General features: G+C 41.7%; 1 long non-coding RNA gene across 1 annotated transcript in view; it reads right to left on the bottom strand.

Moving 5' to 3' along the window:
• Positions 1-2,680: 2,680 nt before the first annotated feature.
• LOC129641480 (uncharacterized) overlaps positions 2,681-21,834 on the bottom strand; it is a 35,284-nt gene continuing 16,130 nt past the window's right edge. Inside the window, exon 3 of the long non-coding RNA XR_008709350.1 lies at positions 2,681-3,018. This is a non-coding gene — a long non-coding RNA (uncharacterized LOC129641480). The remainder of the gene's footprint in view (positions 3,019-21,834) is intronic.

Raw genomic sequence — 21,834 nt, 5'->3', positions numbered from 1 at the left:
GTGTGATGCTAGTATTTAAGAGGTGTTGCTTCTTATGGACCCATCATCTCATGGAGGCAGAAGAGGCCTGGGGAGGAAAGGCCATGATTTCACAGGCACACAGCCAGTAAGTTGTGGATTCAAAACTCAGGAAGTCTAACCACAGAGCCCATGCTTTTCATCATTAACCCAGCCAGGTTTGTTTGCTCAAGCGTGGGTAGATTTTTGACCTTAACTCTGTTTCAAGGACTTTCTGAAGTTATGTACCCTGAAATGTCCAGCCAGCAGGGAGTGACGAAATGATCCTCTATTTGGTCATCACCACCTTCAGGAAGCTGCTAAGTTAATGGATTCATCAAACATTATTAACCTGCTGAGCCCCTCCTAAGCGTCAGACATGATGTTTTGCCATTTCTCATGAATTATCTCAGGTCCTCTCCACCACAAAATGTATATGATTATTCCCATTGTATCAGTGACAGAGTTGATGCTCAGAGGAGTGGCTAACTTTTCCAATACCACACAATTACTATCGACTTCCCAACATGCAGTCCACAACAGCTGCAAGGGCAGGACTTGATAAGCAGAACAGACCTCGGAAGTCAGATCCCTGTTTCCAGTGGGAGAACCCAGGCCTAAGCCAATCAGTGCAGAGCATTCTGTTGGCTATGGGATTAGTTCAGAAATGAACATCCATTTAAATCAAAAAAGTGCGAGGGAAAATTTTCTCTTCTGTAAATATCATCTTCACTCTTTAAAGCAGGGCTTGGCAGGAGATGATATCATCCTCTGACATTGTTGTGTATGATTTTGGGGTCTGGGTTCCACAGCCACCTCACCATCAGCCTGAGTGTGACTTGTGCAGGGGGTGGGCATGACCAGGAGAATCAGACCATTGGATTAAGTCAGTCCTGAAGCTTTCAGTTCCCTGGGCCAATGACTGTCCTTATTGTTCCTAGCAGTTTGAGTAGAGATTTCTGCACAGCCAGCAAGGCAGGGAGCTGGGCTCCAAGTCCAAGATCAAATCGTGGGCTCCCCAATCCACGCTTTCCTACAGGGCCTGGCTGCAGACATGGTTCTCCTACTCAGGTTGTTTACCATCTGGCAGGAGGCTTTTGGCATTCTGCTGTAGCGGCAGATTTGATCATCAGTCACAATGCCAAGGGTATGGTGGTTTGAGTCATTGTTTATCTGTTGGTCTCATTCTTTCATAATAAATATGCATTGCTTAGATAATAAAACAACAAAAGGGAAAATTCCATGTGAGGCAGAGATAAAAAAGCTCTGCTTAAAAAAGAAGGCTTATATAAAGGTAAAACTGTGTGATGTGTGTTTGGCATGTTTTTTAAAAGCTAAACAGGATCAAGCCAAAGACAGGAGCAAGGCATCAAACCTTTTATCACAGGCTAGATGCCAGTTCCCTTTGAGATCTGATTATTCAATTGGAGGAGCTGATTGTAGCTATTATCAAACTTTCCTGATTTCTCCCCACCACAGAGGATCTTACATAGAAATACCTCAATCATGACAGCTTCTGAAGGCATGGGCCCAGCTAAGAGAGCTCCTGGAACTTAGAGGTCCTACAGATTCATGTAATTCTCAAGCCAGAGAAAGCCCCCAAAAATCTACTGTCCATTGGAAAGCTGGCTTAAAGCTGTGTTTTTATGTGGATTTGTTCACTTCCCTGCTTCACAGGGAGAACCTCAAGGACATAGACAGCTCTCTCTCCTTGACAAAGAGAGCCCCTAATGATCAGGGGTAGTGAGGTTGTACCACAGAGACAGAGAATGATAGGGGAATGATGGAATCACAGAGAGGACAGCTTTCTGAGGATGTAGAGGGCCCAGCTTGGTTGTTAGCACCAGTGGCACAGAGGGGTGGAGTCCTTTTGGGAAAAGGAAAACTATGAGTGAAGGTGTGTCAAGAAGCAGATGGAATTTGTCTGCTGTGCTAGTACAGGTTGTTTTAAGGCCATCTTTAGCTTTATGCATTCTGACTTTGGTTCCTCACACAAACATATTAGAATGTCCCACATCCCATGATAAATGGAATTTATACATGACAAATTATAAAGTTATATGTTGTAAAAATAAAGTTATGAAAGTTTTTATGATGCATTTTGTAGACATACTGGATGAGAAACATAATAATTTAGATTTTATTGCTTTCATATTTCAGGGTCAAAGATTTCATATTTAAAATCTCAAAGATTTCCCTAGGTCCTTAGAAAGCTTGTAGGTCTTAGATACTGTTACCATGCAGCCTAATAGCTAAAACAGCCCTAGTGGATGAGAAGGTCAGTTGTCCATCTGCTGGGCTGTGGGCAAGGAGCATATGCTTTGGTCTCTGCTTTTCTCAATGTCTGGCAAATAGCAGGGAACTCAGTGGCAATGAGCAGACTGATGCTTAGGTAGGACAGGAGACTGAACTCAGATAAGGGTTGGTCTTTCAGGAAATCAGGTGGGGGGTTAGGCCAAAAGCTGTAGGCAAGACTTGGGTCGTTCTACACTGGAATCTCATGCATTTTCTTAATTTCATTTTTCTAAGTATAGGGCAGTGACGACATAGATAACTGAAGAAAACCTCTCTGGGTCAGGCAACTGTGTGCGTCCCTGTTACATATCATGGTTTCAATGAAATCACAAACAAACCTGTGCAGTAGGTAGTACTTTTATTACACTTTACAAATGATGAAACTAAAGCTGGGTGGGTGAAAGGACATGGAGAAAGTCGCACAGCAGAGCAGGAACTCAGAGTCTTTTGTCAAAGATGAGGAACACGCCCTTCCCTAGAGCTTTCAAGGTAGTAGGTGAGTGCTGGGCAGAGAAGGGGTGAGGGAGAGATGTTGAGAGCTGTCTGGAGAGCATTTCTGAAAACCTGGTTTCTTGGGATCCTCGTCTCTTTGGCAGATTTCCTCTCTGTTCACCTGCACGTGTCCTGCTGAGCCTCTGGCTCTGTAGACCAGACTTCATCTGCCTCTTCATTGCTAAGGACAGATCATCTTGCTGGGCTTTGCCAAGGGCCTTAATAAAACAGATCCTGTGGTTGTAGCACACAAAGGGAGGCAAAAACATTACTCTGATTCAAAAAAACATAAAACCACTCTCGAGCTAGAGCCCAATGCCTGACCTTCCTACCCCCAAGGGCATAGGCTAAGATTCCTTTTCTCCCCATTCACTTGATTTATTTCAGCCTCTAGAGAATCCCAACCCCCAGCCATATTTGCCTACTGTTGTTTTTAACCTTGAACAACATCATAGCAACAGAACTCAGAGGAAAGATCACAGTGTCTGAAGTCAGACAGACATGCGTTCACATCCCAACTCAGCCTCTTGCTAGAACTCGGATTTTGAGTGGTTAACTTCAGTTCGGTTTCCTCTCCTACGAAGGGTTGGGGGTGAATTAAATGATGTAATAGAAACTTACAAATGTATTGAATTACCTGGATATTCATATTTTTTTTTGAAGGAAGTACAGGGCAGAGAAGCAAGAGAGATGCCTTTACTTTCTTTCAGGGCAGAGGGTAGATGACAAGGAACAGTTTTTTAAGCTGAGAGAACAGACAGTGCAAGGCCTCAGGACAGATGAAGTCCAATAGAGCTGGACTTCCAATAAACTATGGGGAAGGGATTGAGGGCAAGTAAGTTGAGGTTGGAAATCTCAGGCAAATCCAGATAGTTGAAAGCTGCATAAGGACTTAGCACATGATCGTAAAAGAAATGAGGAGCCACCCAAAGGTTTTAAGCAAAGAAGTACCATGACTTTATTTATGTTTTTATAGCTTCATTTCGCCTGGGTCACAAAAAGATTGGTAGAGAGTCAAGGCTGGAGACAAGCTGCCCAGCTGGGAGGCTGGTGACCCAGTCTAGGTGATGGAGTGGCAGCCTTAATGGGGAGATGGAGGTGGGTGTAGAGAAAAGTGGGCGATGGTTCCATGTGCTCATCCTGTGGCTTTGGATAACCTTGCTGAGCCTCAGCTTGTTTTTCAGTTGTTTATGGAGGATAATAACAGCATCCTTGTCCCCGAGTTGTTAAGGGATTAGATGAGATCATGCATGCAGCGAACGGAGCATGGCGTCTGCCGCACACTGAGCGCTGGCAGGAAGGAATTGAGTGTCCTTGTTGCTGGTGGCGGCAGCAGCGGTGCTGGAGACGGTGCAGGACGCGCTCAGGGCACGCTACAGCAGCAAAGGAAACAAACCGCATGGGCAGAGTACTAGAACAAGCCCGCCTCAAAAATGAAATCCTGGTTAAAAGGGACAAATGGTCCTGGTAAGGAAAGAAGGAGAGAGGGGAGGAGGGAAGTTGTCTGAAGAGGTTAGTGTGCCTGCTTTTGTGAGCTGAATTAATGAGAAGGTGTCCTAAAGGTGGCAAGTGGGGCGGGCGGATGGGAAAGCCTTTGAAGAGGGTGGGGAAAGAAAGCTTAAAAATCTCTAGGCGGATGGAAAGGCTATTTTTTAGTTTGGTACAAGAAGCCCACTGAAGATATACAGCCTGTATCCTGAGTGTTCCTATCCTCCATCCTGCATGCCAGGAAAATTAATCACCAAGTCAGGAGAGTGGAAACTGAAGTTGGTTGGAGGGAATAAAGAAATAAAAATCCAAGAGAGAAGAAAAGGCAGTCTTGCTCTGTTAAATACATTCAAGTCGCGTGGCTCAGACAAATGGCATGTGAAGTTTCATTTCAAAATGGGAATGTTTTTATTGTTTTTGTGGATTTTAAAAGAATGTGTGCTCAATATAAACTTCTCAGACTGTTGAGAGGGACTATTTTGAGCACTAACTTTGTGGCAGGAACTTGGCATAGAGCTTTATATGCATTTATGCCATTTAATTATCACCCACACTTACTGTGTAGGTAACATTAACCATTTTACAGCTGAAGAAACTGAGATTGAGGAGGATAAGTGACTTGCCCGGAATCACACAACTATTTCTACAAGTTGCTAGTTTGGAAAAGTTACTTCATGTCCCTGAACCTTGTTCTGTTTCGTCAGCCACAAATTGGCACTTGCCATCTACCTCTACAAGGATTAAATCATGTGCCACTGCAGCCGCTGACCTTCTACACCCCTGAAGGAGTTCAGTGTGGGGAGCAGAAACGAGGTACTCTGTGCTCCAGGAAAACTGACTGGACAGGTCTTCAGATAGTTAGATATTCTCAGGAGCTGATTTTATGAGCCCAATTCTTATACCGCCTCATACCCAGAAAAGCACTAAACTCCTTCATGGTAACAATTGTTTCTTGTGACTAGATAAGGATACCAAGAAGATGGCACGTGAGAACTTGGAAGATACAACAGTGGTTACAAAGAAGCATCAAAGTGTTACCAAGGACAAGTCCTACTCACCTTCTTTGTTGATTTGTTTATACATGATCTGTTGGGAGGATGACTAGAGACATGGACATGTGGATTTTAGTGTGGCATTTTCCAAAATCTCATTATGCCTTTGTGAACAAATGACCAAATATTGATGGCGTTACTGCTGAGTGGAATTGTCACTGAATAACTGTGTCCTGAGATTGCTGACTAATTGATTAATGACAACCTGGGACAAAGGTCTCTTCTGAGGAGTTCTGGCTTTGGTCTTGTCCAGTTCAACATTTTTATCAATGTTTCATGTGAGAGCATTGATAGTTCTCTAATCAAATCTGAGAATGTATCAAGGCTGAGAGGAAGAACAAATGGATTGTATTATAGAATCAGGATTCAGAAAACTGTCAATAGGCTGGCATGAAGGGAAGAAAAGAGCAAGTTGAATTATGCTAGCAGTAAATCTAAAACATAGCCTCGAAACTTTCAAACACTAGAATGAGGGTAGGTGAGTCATTGTTGTCGTTTACGTGCTAAGTCATATCTGACTCTGCTACACCATGGACTACAGCATGGCAGGCTCCTCTCCTCCACAATCTCCTGAAGTTTGCTCAGTTTCGTGTCCATTGAGTAGCTGATACTATCTATCGCATCCTCTGTCACCTCCTTCTCCTTTGGCCTTCAGTCTGTCCCAGCATCAGGGTCTTTTTCCAGTGAATCTCCTCTTTGCATCAGGTGGCCAAAGTATTGGAGCTTCAGCATCAGTCGTTACAATGAATATTCAAGGTGGATTTCCTTTAGGATTGACTGATTTGATCTCTTTGCAGTCCAAGGGACTCTCAAGAGTCTTCTCCAACACCATAGTTTAAAAGCATCAATTATTTGGTGCTCAGCCTTCTTTATGGCCCAATTCTCACATCCATACATGACTACTGAAAAAATCATAGCTTTGATTATATGGACCTTTGCTGGAAAGTATTGTCTCTGCTTTTTAATACAGTGTCAAGGTTTGTCATAAAGTGGTAAAGGGTAAGTGAGAGAGTTGGCTTAATAACAGACTCTGAAAAAAAGACTAAAGTCTTGCCTTTATGGTAAACAACCTTAGACTGTTGGAACATATCAAATTGTCAAAATCATAAAATGACACTTTGGGTTACAATTTTGGAATCTCTTTGGACACAATAATGCCGGGCACCTAATATATGCTCAGCAGATACTGTTTAAAATAACACATGATTTAATGATTTTCCTGGAACACTGTGTTGAGTTATGTGTGCAGTCACTCAATAAATTTTTTTTTTTTTTAGGACTAGAGCCAAGCTGCAGTTAAGTGATGGGTACATATCAGTAAACAAAATATATGTAGAAAACAGAAACATTTTTTGAACATCCTATATGTACCAGACACTGTTAAGGTTGTAAAGATGAATATAGTTCCTGCCTTCAAATCCTTGTTAAAGAAATGAAAGTATAAATCACAACCCAGAAATGTTACATGCCATTAAGTCTTTAGAAAGAGGAGGTCCTGAGAAGTGTATGATTAACTCATAAGAGGTGTCTGGAAAAGAGTTGCAGTGGGTGGGACATACATGAGGTTTTTGGTATGTGACAAATAGATATTTGCTCATTCTTGGTTCCCATCTGTGTGAATGTGTCCAGAATAAGACAAAGGGAATTGTGGATAAACCTGAAACTTGCAATATATAAGGTAATAGAGAAGAAATTTGGATTTTTGTAAAACCTGGAGAAATTCTAGGGATAGGGCCAGCTTAATGAGCATGTAAATGTGAGATATTGTTATATAAAATAAAGAATGGTCTTGTCCTGTGTGGACTCAAACAATGCCTTTAAGATACAGCTGCAAGTTTCAGGACAACAGATTTGGGTTCACACAAGGAAAATCTGACAGTAGTTTATCAGTGGAAGGATGTGTTTGCAAAGTAGGGGACTCCTTCTCATTTGAGCCATTCATCCTTCTCATTTGAGCCATTCATGAAGAAACTGCAGTGGACACTTCAACATATGATGAAGATTGACTCACATTGATTTGTGCTATGGCCTGAATGGCCTCTGAGGTCAGATTTAGCCCTGAAATTCTGTTTTATAAACTTCCATATATTGTATTTAACTATTTGTATCATGCATTGCTATTTTGCAATATGTGTGTAAATCATTGCACCTTAAGTCAATTTTGGAGAAGGCAATGGCAGTACACTCCAGTACTCTTGCCTGGAAAATCCCATGGACAGAGGAGCCTGGTGGGCTGCAGTCCACGGGGTCACTAAGAGTTGGACACGACTGAGCGATTTCACTTTCACTTTTAACTTTCATGCATTGGAGAAGGAAATAGCAACCCACTCCAGTGTTCTTGCCTGGAGAATCCCAGGGACGGGGGAGCCTGGTGGGCAGCCATCCACGGGGTTGCACAGAGTCAGACATGACTGAAGTGACTTAGCAGCAGCAGCAGCAAGTCAATTTTGGACTTTCTGAGAGCCTGAAAAAAGGTCTGAATGATGTATGGGAGGAAACATGAATTTGAAATTTGTTACAATACCAATACACTATGTTCCTTTTGGTCAAGCTGTTCATCTTCTCTGCAACTCAATTTCCACATCTATGAAACAAATGCAATAAAATGTATCTTATTGTGTTGCTGCTAGGTTAAGCTATAGTGTGTGGGTAAAGCATTGTGAACAAAGTAACACACAAAATGGATGTACATATAATGGTAGTTATATTTATGCTATATATATATATGTATATATATTATTCATAGTATATATAATATTATTCCACAGAGGAATGCATCAGTTCACTTCAGTCACTCAGTCATGTCCAACTCTTTGCGACCCCATGAATTGCAGCACGCCAGGCCTCCTGTCCATCACCAACTCCCGGAGTTTACTCAAACTCACGTGCATCGAGTCAGTGATGCCATCCAGCCATCTCATCCTCTGTCGTCCCCTTCTCCTCTTGCCCCCAATCTCTCCCAGCATCAGAGTCTTTTCCAATGAGTCAACTTTTCGCATAAGGTGGCCAAAGTACTGGAGTTTCAGCTTTAGCATCATTCCTTCCAAAGAACACCCAGGACTGATCTCCTTTAGAATGGACTGGTTGGATCTCCTTGCAGTCCAAGGGACTCTCAAGAGTCTTCTCCAACACCACAGTCCAAAAGCATCAATTCTTCGGCACTCAGCTTTCTTCGCAGTCTAACTCTCACATCCATACATGACTACTGGAAAAACCATAGCCTTGACTAGACGGACCTTTGTTGGCAAAGTAATGTCTCTGCTTTTGAATATGCTATCTAGATTGGTCATAACTTTCCTTCCAAGGAGTAAGAGTCTTTTAATTTCATGGCATAGATTAGTTCTATCTCTCAGGATACCTGTTCAGTTCAGTTCAGTCACTCAGTTGTGTCCGACTCTTTGCGACCCCATGAACTGCAGCATGCCAGGCTTCCCTGTCCATCACCAACTCCTGGAGCTTGCTCAAATTCATGTCCATTGAGTCAGTGATGCCATCCAACCATCTCATCCTCTGTCATCCTTCTCTTGCTGCCTTTAATTGTTCCCAGCATCAGGGTTTTTTGCAGTGAATCGGCTCTTTGCATCAGGTGGCCAAAGTATTGGAACTTCAGCTTCAGCATCAGTCCTTTCAATGAATATTCAGGACTGATTTCCTTTAGGATTGACTGGTTTGATCTCCTTGCAGTCCAAGGGACTCTAAAGAGTCTTCTCTTCAAGTCTACCTGTTGGGCGAATGCTAAATGCTGAGTGATATGTTGGGGCCCAGCAAGCCAGAACTTCAGTAGTCACTGATTCTTTCCCCAAGGAGAAAAGGATTTTGCTCTATTCATTTTAGCTCTTTGCTCCTTCTTTGCATTATTCTTTCTCTGGCTCCTCAGTGTTCTTCACTGTAGGTTTGGAAGCTGCTTGCGTGTAGACTGGTGGATTCAGAGCACCCTCTAGAGACATGTATTGATGTGAGAGTTGGACTATGAAGAAGGTTGAGCACTGAAGAATTGATGTTTTCAAACTGTGGTTCTGGAGAAGACTCTTGAGAGTCCCTTGGACAGCAAGGAGATCAAACCAGTCAATCCTAAAGGAAATCAACCCTGCATATTCTTTGGAAGGACTGATGCTGAAGCTGAAGCTCCATTACTTTGGCTACCTGATTAGAAGAGCTGACTCACTGGACAAGACCCTGATGCTGGGAAAGATTGGAGGCAGGAGGAGAAGGGGGTGGCCGAGGATGAGATGGTTTGATGGCATCGTTGAGACAATGGATGTGAGTTTGAGCTCACGTCGGGAGATAGAACTCAGGAGATAGTGAAGGACAGGGAAGCCTGGCATGTCTATGGGGTCACAAAGAGTCGGAAACGACTTAGTGACTGAACAACAGCTAGAGACAACAGCGGGATTTGTTTCACTTGAGAGAAGTAGACTTTTCTTATCATTCGGTTGCTGGTGCAAGTGAAATGTGCCAGGAGTGAGTGAGATGCAGAAGCAGGGAGCAAGGGAGGGAGGGTCCACCTTTTTTTCACTCACCCCTCCCTATCAATACACTTCTCTGGCTGCTTATATACCCGGCCTCCAGATAGATCTGAAGACAACGAGCCACACAGGATTTCTCTTCCTGAGCATGGGGAGTCAACTGGAAAAATTTCCAATGGGACTGTAACTGAATCTAGTGACTCCCAAATAGGTCAATGACTCAGGGCTAAGGAACTCACTAAACATGGTGCGTGAATTATCTTCTTGGGCATCTAGGTAACATATCCTGTTCAGTTGTCAGAAGAAGGAAGAGAAGAGCTTATTCAAGCACAGTGAACCACAGAATGAAATTTTATTTTTATTTTTCAAATACTTATTATTTATTTTGACTGCACTGGGTCTTAGTTGCGGTATACAGGATCTAGTTCCCTCACCAGGAATTGAACCTGGGCCCCCTGCACTGGAAGCACAGAGTCTTACCCACTGAGACCACCAGGGTAGTCCCTGCAATTTTAATTATAAAATTTATCCTCAAATATTTAATCTCCAGTTCTTTCTCATACTCAGTTCTTTTAAAGTTCCACATCACTCCTGTCACTAAAGAAACCTGAAGAACAACACATTTCCTGAATGTAGATGGGAAGAATGTGAGGGGCAAGAGGAGAGGGGAAGGGGGCAGGGGTACTATGGTGAATAATGATGAGGAGAGTGTGATAAGACCCAATTCAGGACCCAATTTTGCCTTGAATAATTAGCAAGAGTTATCAACTTACCAAAAATCAGAACACATATCTGTTTCTACTCTTTTTTCAAATGTGGACCATTTTTAAAATCTTTATTGAATTTGTTACAGCATTGCTTATGTTTTATGTTTGTTTGTTTGTTTTTTTTAACTCTGAGGCATGTGGGATCCTAGGTCCCCAACCAGGAATTACATTTGTGAGGTAAAGTCTTAACCACTGGACCACTGGGGAGTTTCCGAAAGAAAATGATGAAATAAATTTCTTAGAGTGAGAATGTTAAAACTGTTAAGTTTATCAAACAGAAAACATAAAGGAGTTTATTTCTAATTTAAGTTAGGCAACTGCTCTAAGCAGGACACAAACCGACTAACTTTAAAAGAAGGTAATTGAGACTTTCAATCTGTTCAAGATATACCATGAACAGAGTACGTAGGTAATCCAGAGAATTAGAATAGAAATTTAAAATTCATAGTGAAGTGAAAGTCACTCAGTTGTGTCTGACTCTTTGTGACCCCATGGACTATACAGTCCATATAATTCTCCAGGCCAGAATACTGGAGTGGGTATCCTTTCCCTTCTCCAGGGGATCTTCCAAACCCAGGGATTGAACCCAGGTCTCCCACATTGCAGGCGAATTCTTTACCAGCTGAGTCGCAAGGGGAGCCCGTAAAATTCATATGTATCTGATAAAACATGTAAGATTTCTTGCAATTAATAAAAAAAGATAACCCAGCTAAGAGTCGGACATGACTGAGCGACTTCCCTTTCACTTTTCACTTTCATGCATTGGAGAAGGAAACGGCAACCCACTCCAGTGTTCTTGCCTGGAGAATCCTAGGGACGGGGGAGTCTGATGGGCTGCCGTCTATGGGGTTGCACAGAGTCAGACACAACTGAAGTGACTTAGCAGCAGCAGCAGCAGTTTAAAAATGGACAAACAGCTCATTCTCAAAGGAAGGTATCCATGTGGCCAGGAAGCATAGTTAAAAATGTGCTCAAGTAATTACTCTTCAGACAAATGCAAAGTAAAATGACAATGATGTATCACTTCACACTTAACAAAATTGATACGTTTTAAAATATTAATGCCAAGCGATGGTGGCCATGTCGGACAACCTGGGATTCTTAACCCTTGCTGGTAGCAGTATAGAATAGTATGACCTCTTTGGAAACCAGCTTAGCAATTTCTATTGCAGCTGAATATACCCACCTTATGACCCAGTAATTCCACTCTTGGGTGTATTATACCCAGGAAAGATGAGTGCATACGAGATGAGTGCCTAGGAGCACTAATGAAAATATAAAATATGTACTTAGTAACTTTATTTACAAATAAAGAAAGTAATTAACAAAAATTTGGGGGCTCCCTCATAGCTCAATGCAGGAGACCCAGGTTCGATTTCTGGGTTGGGAAGATCCTCTGGAGAAGGAAATGGCAACCCACTCCAGTATTCTCACCTGGAGAATACTATAGACAGGCTACAGTCCATGGGATCTCAAGAGTTGGGCACTACTTGTGACTAAACCACCACCAACAACACAAATTTTAGGATAGTAGTTATTTGGATAAAGGGAAAGCAGGAGGGGATTCTAAGGGGCTTTTGGTGTATGGCAACACTACATTCGTTTGGCTTGGGTGGTGAACACATGACTCTTCACTTAATTATTACTGTAATTGCACTGATACTTTATGATTTTATGTGTAATTAATTTAAAGTATTTTTGCATTTAAAAAAGATGAATTGCAGGACTTCCCTGGCAGTCCAGTGGTTAAGACTCTATGCCTCCACTACAGTGGGCATGGGTTAAGGTTGAGGATCTAAGATCCCACATGCTGGGTGGTGTGACTAAAAAAGCTAAAAATAAAAAAGATAAATCGTTTTAAAAACTGCTACCCAAATGTGGGAACTCACTTCCTTTTCAAGCCTCAGCCTTTCCATCTATAAACTTATTGGGATGGAGTGTAATATTCAAGGTGTCTTTCTGTTCTTACACACTATTGCCCTGGAACCACTGGGAAGCTAGGCATCATGAAGATGGAAAATAGCCCTAATCAGGAAATTATGAAAGATCCATGATCATCAGTATAAGTGGTCACTAATTAGCAGAGTTGGATATCTAGGCTTGCACCCTGATACAGAAGCAAAGCCTTCTAACTTGCATGTATCATTTTGGGAGAGACTAGATGTCTGACTTCTAGTCAGTCTTGTCTGATTCTGTGACCCCATGGACTGTAGCCCGCCAGGCTTCTCCATCTATGGGATTCTCCAGCCAAGAGTACTGGAGTGGGTTGCCATGCCCTTCTTCAGGGGATCTTTACTACCAAGGGAGTGAATCCATGTCTCCTGCATTGCAGATGGATTCTTTTCTGACTGAGCCATCAGAGAAGCCTAGAAGAGACTAGACTAGCAAATAGTAATGGAAATTGGTTAATAATACGTCTCACCAAAACCTTGAAAAACAAACGAGTGAGACAAAACAGGGCATTTGAGGAATCACTCACCAGAAGAGCTTCCTTCTCAAGTTGGTTTCCTTGAGGAAGATGGAAGACCTCTTTGCATGTGAATTGCATATAAATGCTCTTGTTAATGGAAACATCTAGCCCAGATCCTCAGAAAACCCAGGCTGAGGAAGAACCTTTATGTGCAGAATATTTACTGGAGGGTGCACTCTTAGGGCACCAGTTGCATATAAAATTGGAAGTAAGGCAAAAAAAGAGAGCAAGTAGTCGTACGTTCCCATGCCCATCAAAGATTTACAGTGGATACTGCCAATGTTAGATTACACATGAGCACAAAGGAGCCTTGAAAGTACTGCAGCTCAGAACCACCCACTGGACTGTGATGTGAGGGAAAATCTATGTTCCTGATTTCCCCCTCTTTTCTCTTTCTTTTGATTAAAATCTGTAGGAGACGTAGATAGGCTGACTAATGCCCTCAACAACCTAATCATTGGTTGTTGTTGTTGTTTAGTTGCTAAGTCATGTCTGACTCTTTGTGACCCCGTGGACTGTAGCCCACTCGGCTCCTCTGTCCATAAGATTTCCCAGGTGAGAATACTGGTGGGCCACCATTTCCTTCTCCAGGCGATATTCCTGAACCAGGGATTGAACCCGCATCTCCTACATTGCCAGGCAGATTCTTTACCACTCAGTCACCAGGGAATCACTGGACACATGACAGTTTGTCATCCTGATATAACCAAAAAATGCCTCTTCAAAAAACTTGCTCTGAAGATTGCACAGGAAAATGTTCATGAAGGATTCTGCAACTTTAAAGTTCCTGTGGCAGTTCACTATCATTGAGTGGTGTTGCTGCTTAGGAAAAAAATCTGGAAAATATTAAAATAGAATAAATGATCTCCACTATCTTACCTGCTATATTCATAAAGGGCTCAAAAGTTATGGCAAAGTGATTCTTTTCCTCTTTAAATATTTCTTGCCTTTTTATGGTTCCAAAAAATATATTTATTTATACATAAATATGGAGTTTGAGTGAACTCCGGGAGTTGGTGATGGACAGGGAGGCCTGGCGTGCTGCGATTCATGGGGTCGCAAAGAGTCAGACACGACTGAGCGACTGAACTGAACTGAACTGAACAGATTGTGTTGGAGTAGGCAATGGCAACCCATTCTGGTATTCGTGCCAGGAAAATTCCATGGACAGAGGAGCCTGGCAGGCTATGGTCCATGGGGTGGCAAAGAGTCGGAAACAACTGAGAAACCGAGCATGCAGGTTGTGTAGATTTTAGACTTTTCTCATAAAGCAATTTTAAGTGTGAAAGGGACACTAGTCACAATTGCAGTGGTACAATATGAAACTGCATTGGCACACATACATAAACTGTCACATGCACAGTTGTGCAACACATAAGAGGTGGTGCAGCTGAACACCAGTGGTCAGATTAAATTGGTCTTGTTGGTTTACAGGGCTTCCTTGAAAATAATGGGCTGGAAGGGCTTTGGGAGGGGTTCACTCAACTTCATGAAAAAGGCAGATTTTGGTGGCGACAGGCACTTCTCAGAAACTCCAGGTGGCCTTCTTTGTCCCATTTTTCCTGGATGACCTTGAGGACCTATCCTCAAGATACATAGATAAATGAGGAAATAAGTCTGAACTCATGCATTTTATGATCAGCATATTTCTGTCGCCCTCCCTCCCATCCTTTTTTAGTTATGATCTTACAGGTTCTCTTCAGGTATCTCTCTCTAGTCTATGGGAATGGCATCCAGTGCTTACTTTTGTCATAGTTTTTACCACACTGAATTATAACCCCTTCCTAAGTACTTGTGTCCTTGACTATACCTGAAGTGTCCAGATTGTAGTCAGAAGTCAAAGTATATTTTCTGAATGTATAAGTGCATGAATTGTTTGTCTTAGCACATAGGCAGAATCATATGTTTTCTTTATTATAAACCTTCTATCTAAGGACCACTTTCTGTAGGAATCAATGCAGAAAATTCCAGAAATCTTATTGTACTATATAGCTAAAAGACACAGGTCAGTGATACTGAAAGCCACATAAGCATTACAGTTGCCCATGGAGCTCAAAAGGCTCTCTGATACCCTGTCTGCACTCTCTTCTAAATCTGAGTCCCTGGTTGTGGAGCTGAGGTTAATGATGTACACTGGTCAATCTGATGGAACTCACTGTTCTAAGGTATCCAAGTGACAGAGCAGATGTTCAGAGCTGAATGGAGATTTCCTAATCCCCAGCCTATTGGTATCTTTCCATGATACCACCTTGCCCCTGACTTCGTGAGAATTGCCACTGCTTCAGTGTGAAATATGTGCTGCCACACTGCACGGAAATAACAATGATATTTGCAAAAGTACTAGCTTTTTTCAAACAATTGTCTATCAATTTTTATTATCAATTTTTCAAACAATTGTACTATCAAACAATAGTACAAGCTATTTTTTCAAACTAATTATCCTTACTGATAACCAAGCATATGGACACTATCGATGTCTTTTTTAGAATATAAAGCTAACTTATTCCCTCATATACATGACCACACTTAAAAATTAACGAACGATCTGAGTATTCATGCATGTCTTGTATGGTATGCTCTCTAAATTCACCAGGTTCAGCCATTTTCTCTAATCTAGCAAAAAAAGACTTGTCTCTAAATGTTTTACAAGTGGGTTATTTTTCACATTGTGTTTGCATGTGTGTGGGTGTGTGCATGTGTTCACGTGCATGTGTTAACTGAGTGGTCTTTCTTACACGTGAATCAAAATGTATCTCAATTTACTTACTACATTTTCCCAATTCTAGAGAAGGAACTAAACTAGTGGGAAAACACCAGGTCTCTAGCCAAGAGCTGCAGTACTGGTGGGTGAATTCTTAGTGAGCTTCCGGCCAAACATCAATATTCCATTTAGGGAGCACTTCTTGTTATGTAGTTGACTATGTGTCACCTGTCCCATTGCCAATTTATGTATATTAGATTGAAATGTTTGCAGTGTCAGTACTTCCCTGATTTTGCCCCACAAAACAGCAATTTTGAATGGTTTAGCTTACTATAAATAACAATATGCAGATGGAATCCCTTTTTTGGAGATCTTTTCGAAGTACAAACCAACTGCCTCAAACGCAGTTCACTCCTCAACAAGATGGTGAGGGGATGAGAATGAATTTGTGCTACTGATACTTTTACCCATAACAGTTCTCCCACATTTCTTTATAGATACACTAAATGAACCTAATGCATATTTTTGTCCTTTCCACACACCATGAATAGCAACTAGAGTTACAGCCTTGGGTCTCTAGTGGTACATCAAATATCCTGAGAGCTTTCTAAACATATAGGTAATTTGCATCTATTCCCAAGTTCCTGATTCAGGATGAAATTTTGACATTCTGATGCCTAATCAGAATTAATTAATTAAGTTGACATTCTGATGCATAATCAGAATTAAAACAATTCGTAGGCACTGAAAAGAAGAAATGCCTTGCTTCAGTAATCTTATCAAGCGCATTTGGGAGTTTAACTGGGTCTGTGAACATTACAACCAGAGAAAGGAAAGACCAGTAAAAGCAAAACAAAACTATCTCTCGCCATCTTCACCAGGTATTCCCAAAGGACCTGGAGGGCCTCGGGGGCCTCAGGGTCCCAAAGGTTCACAGGTTCAGAATTTCCTTCAGCCTTGAGATCAGCTAGGGCTGATATGATGGACAGAGCCCAAATCCAGAAACCTAGAGCAGAAGAGTAACAGAAAAAGTTCTCACAGACTGGAAACTAGTGCTGCTGCTCGAAGGATCGTATTCCCGCCCCATCAAAGGGATGCAAACCCTCACAATCCCAAGAAGTATCTGTTACTACAGGCGTCCACATCAATGCTGGGACTAGGGTCAGAGAAGGTTAGGAAGGTTCCCAGGGCATTATCCCAAATGCCCTCTAGATGGGACATGGAGAAGGCAGAAGGGACCTGCTGATCTTTCCTATTGTAATCCAGTGTCACTTCTTCCAACTTATGCTTCAGCTGGCCTGAAGCCTCTGGCAGCCACACCTGCTACTTGGTCTTAGTTGTGATGGTTTGGCATCTGAAGTCCACTCATTTAAGCATTGGGGCTTCTTCCATGGAGAAATTGCCTAGTTTCATTTCTTCTTGGTTTTTCCACCTATACATGAAGGGGTAATTACGCCTATCTAAGAGGGTAGCATAGGGTTTGGGGATAATATAATGAAGTATTTAGCACAATGAAGGCACAAGGCTGACATTCTATGTAAGATTATCCTGACCATTGCTCTTCTTGTCAATATATCTAGGTGGTAGAAATTTTCCTTGATTGACATCCTTTTATTCCCATTAACAAAGCAAAGCCTGAACATGGACTTGAATTTCACAAAATAGGTCAACAATAAATATAAATTCTAGAGGAAATTGTCCCTAGTTGTCCTAATGCCTGAAAGCTCTGTCTGTGCTGATAAATCAACTATTGTAGCAGAGTGGTCCTAACTGTTATTACAAGTCTAAGGTCTGTGTCTTCTTAATAATCTTAACACTTGCTTTAAAAAACAACTAAGCCACCAGTCATATCCTTGGTAATAAAAACTGGCTGTAATTTCTGATTCCATTGATGACTTACAAAATGTTAAGTCAAGTAATTATGAGTGTAAATCAAGACAATTATTTATCAAAATAATCTGAGAATTTGTTTGTCAAAGTCAGACACATTTTCACACATGCTAGCTCTGACACTTCCCAATTGTGCAACCTTGAAGAAAGTAACTTAACTGTTTCTCAGCCTCAGCTATAGTGGTGCTATGAATTCTGACATAAGTCACAGAATTGCTTAGAAGCAAAAGAGAATGATGTAATAAATATGCCTGCCATGATGCATGGTACATCAAACAGTCCCATGTAGTAACTCCTGGCCCCTGGCCCCTATTCTCTGCCTTCTAATGAAAAGACTGTACATATTTGAGCATCTTTATGACCAGAAATTATTGATGGTTTCTCATATGAAAGCCTTGGAGCATCTTTCAATAATTTTAAGATGGTCGTGAGAAAAATCCCAAGTGTTCAGGCTTACATAGTCCTTATTTTATTTTTGTAATTTTCTAGACCTCTCTGTGAGGTTGAGAAAGTTTCAACATTACATTCCTCATTGGAGTGAGGAAAAAATTGAAGTCCAGGAAAGGGAAGTATTTTGACTTCTTTGAGACTGTTTTACAGGATGGAACTTTTGTTCTATAATATTGTTCTGTTTACTCTTCGGTGATTGTGCTGTTATTTAGTTATGGCAGAATCTCACATGACTGGAGATGAGTGGGGAATACCTTGTATGTTCAGTCTAAACTGTACCCTACACCCCCTGCCCCCAAATAAATATACACAGACATATACCTGCTTGCCGCTCGAACACAAAGTTTTCTCTCACACACACAGTTGTTCAATACAGGTTGCCTACCTTGTACAACAAAGAGTAAATTTAATAGTTTTTTGTTGGGTGCTATAGCACTGTCCTCAGAGATATTGTAATAGTACTTCTGCTGATTAGAAAATATAACCACCACTGGAAGGTGTTATTAAATAATCAGTTGACTTATTTCATACAATGCTCCTATATGAAATCTTTGGGAATAATTTTTTCCTATCCATATTGCAAATTCCCAAATAAAATGCATATTTCCCATTATGAACAATATGAATTATATAAGGGGACTTTTTTCTGTTTTGTTTTGCCTGCAGGAAACTCAGCTTCATATTTCCAACTAAAATTTTGAAACTGGGTAGGTGCACACATCTGCACTTTAATTGACCATTAGTATGGTTTTACTTTTTGTCTTTTGTCTACTTCTAATTTTCTCCACTTTGTACTATTAATTTATGTAAGATAACTCAGATAATATTTAATGCTAACATTATTTTAGAACAGACCAGTGAGATTTCATATTATGACTTGCTTTTGTGGATGACGAAAAAATGGACCCTTATAAATGTTAAGAAGCTTGACCAGGGATGAGATATGACCCGCACTGTTTCCTTTATAAGTCAAAACTCACACTCTTAACCAAGGTAGCATGTTGATCCCCACAGGAAGGCTAATGTGACATCGACATTCTGATTGATGCATAGCTTGCTCAGATGGAAGTGAAAGAAAATCTCAGGGGAGCAAGGATGAGATAGCTAGTGGGTAACAAGCTGGAATTCCAAGCTCTGAACAAGAGTCCCGAAATACAAAACTGAAACAGTTCTGAAGTGGTCGGTACTGGCCAAGTACAGAATAGCAGTCCCTGAGACTCTCCCAGGAAAGGGTAAGCATCTGGATCCGGGAACGCCAGGCAGAAACAGAGCTAGTGTTGCTTTCAGTGGAACGCTATATTCAGGACTCTGATAGCACAAGGGGAGCTAGAACAGAAGTTGAAACTCTGATATATTGGAATCTAGACAGAACAACCCAGAGAGCAGTGCATCGAAAAGTCAGTCTGTGAAATCACACCACCACAAGTGCATTCTGGAAGGTTTCAGGCTCCTCCAAGGAATTAGTTTCTCATAGACTGGTCTGTGTTCCTCCTAGAACCTATTGGATTGAGAGGTGAGCCAGGAATCCCAAGACTGGCAAGTCAAAATGTAAAATGCCCTTGTGGAGAAAGGTCAGTCCTCACAGTGAAGCTCAATGCAGGCCTTCCTCCACCCTCCACAATTGTCGTCTTTCCAGAAGGACTTAAAGGACGTACTTGTCACCCTGCTTCTTTAACTTATATGCAGAGTACATCTTGTGAAATGCTGGGCTGGATGAAGCAGAAGCTGAAATCAAGATTTCCGGGAGAAATATCAATAACTTCAGATATGTAGATGACACCACTCTTATGGCAGAAAGTGAAGAAGACCCAAAGAGCTTCTTGATGAAAGTGAAAGAGAAAAGTGAAAAATCTGGCTTAAAACTCAACATTCAAAAAGCTAAGATCATGGTATCTAGTCCATCACTTCATGGCAAAGAGATGGGGAAACAATGACAACAGTGACAGACTTTATTTTGGGGGGCTCCAAAATCACTGTAGGTAGTGACTGTACCATGAAATTAAAAGCTCCTTGGAAGAAAAGCTATGGCCAACCTAGACAGCATATTAAAAAGCAGAGACGTTACTTTGCCAACAAAGTCCATCTAGTCAAAACTATGGGTTTTCCAGTAGTCATGTTTGGATATGAGAGTTGGACCATAAAGAAAGCTGAGTGCTGAAGAATTGATGCTTCTGAATTGTAGTGTTGGAGAAGATTCCTGAGAGTCCCTTGGACTGCAAGGAGATCCAACCAGTCCATCCTAAAGGAAATGAGTCCTGAATATTCATTGGAAGGACTGATGCTGAAGCTCCAATACTTTGGCCACCTGATGCAAAGAACTGACTCCTTGGAAAAGACCCGGGTGCTGGGAAAGATTGAAAGAAGGAGGAAAAGGGGACAACAGAGAATGAGATGGTTGGATGCCATCACTGACTTGATAGATATGAGTTTGTGTATGCTCCGGGAGTTGGTGATGAACAGGGAAGCCTGGCATGCTACAGTCCACGCCAGGTTGCAAAGAGTCAGACACAACTGAGTGACTGAACTGAACTGAACCTACAGGAGTCCTGAAAATTACTATTTCAACTTTGATGTAGAGCTTTAATATTCCAAAGTGAAGGTTTAGCTAATGATGAACCAAACTCAAATTTTGGAAAAAACATCTGATGGCCAAAGAAGAGTATGATAATATTTTTGATGCTATAATTATGTTATTGGAAAAGGGGGATAAGGTGTGGCTAGAAGCATCTGACAGTGAGGAATAAAAGCAAGCAGAAGTCACTATTTCTCAGGTTTCCTTAATTCATCCCTGAAACTCTAAGCCTCATATGAGTCTGCAACCTGGAAGGGAATAAAGCCAGGTTTCACTTTCTAAAATCTTGGATTTATTCCTCTCCCTCTTCTGAGAAAAATGGTTGCATTTTTTAAAAAAGGCATTTCTACTCTCATTAAAACTGGGGCTTGAAAGATGTTATCAGAATCAGGAAATGAACTCAATCAACCCCATCCTTAAGACTAAGGATATTCTTGTTTACACCACCCCGACTAGAGTCCACTGGACCCCAATTCATCTGTCTTGGGAAGATGTGATGAATACATTCTCCCCACTTTCCCTATTCACATCCCATCTTTTTTCAGAGTTTTTTTGTGCCTGAAGATCTTATTCTCTGTGCGTTCTTCCGTGTAAATAGTTTTCTGTAATTCACCCCATTGGCTGTCTCGGGGGCTTCCTTGGTGGCTCAGCGGTAAAGATTCCACCTGCAGTGCAGGAGATGAGGGTTCAATCCCTGGGTCGGGAAGATTCCTTGGAGAAGGAAATGACAGCCCACTCCAGTGTTCTTGCTGGGGAAAATCCCATGGGCAGAGGAGCCGAGGGGGCTACAGTCCATAGTGTTGCAAAGAGTCAGACACAACTGAGCAACTGAGCATGAACACAAGGCTCCTATTTGTACTACTGAAGCCTATTTGTACTACTGAAGGGGCTGAGGCGAAAGTGGAACTTTCCCCTGCCAATAATAGAGGGCTAACAAATGGTGTGCTCATTCCTCCTCGTGAAACATGAGGATGAATTCAAATATTGTATTAGAAACAGTGACAGTGTCTGCCGTAGCATAGTCACCTAGCTCTCATAGCTGAACAAAGTGCTCACAGAAACTCTGCAGGGCTATTTCCGAAAAAAGAGTGCATCTCTTTTTAGTAGTAAAAGAACCAGAGTCCTTCCTTGTTGTGGATGGGGATCTTCTTCAGCATGTGCTTCCAGGTTCTGCACATTCAAAGTGGCAGAGGA

This window comes from Bubalus kerabau, chromosome 1 (genome assembly GCF_029407905.1).
Source record: "Bubalus kerabau isolate K-KA32 ecotype Philippines breed swamp buffalo chromosome 1, PCC_UOA_SB_1v2, whole genome shotgun sequence".
Taxonomy (NCBI): Eukaryota; Metazoa; Chordata; class Mammalia; order Artiodactyla; family Bovidae; genus Bubalus; species Bubalus kerabau.
Note: the sequence above shows the minus strand (reverse complement) of the source record. Positions and strands in the feature narration are given on the sequence as shown.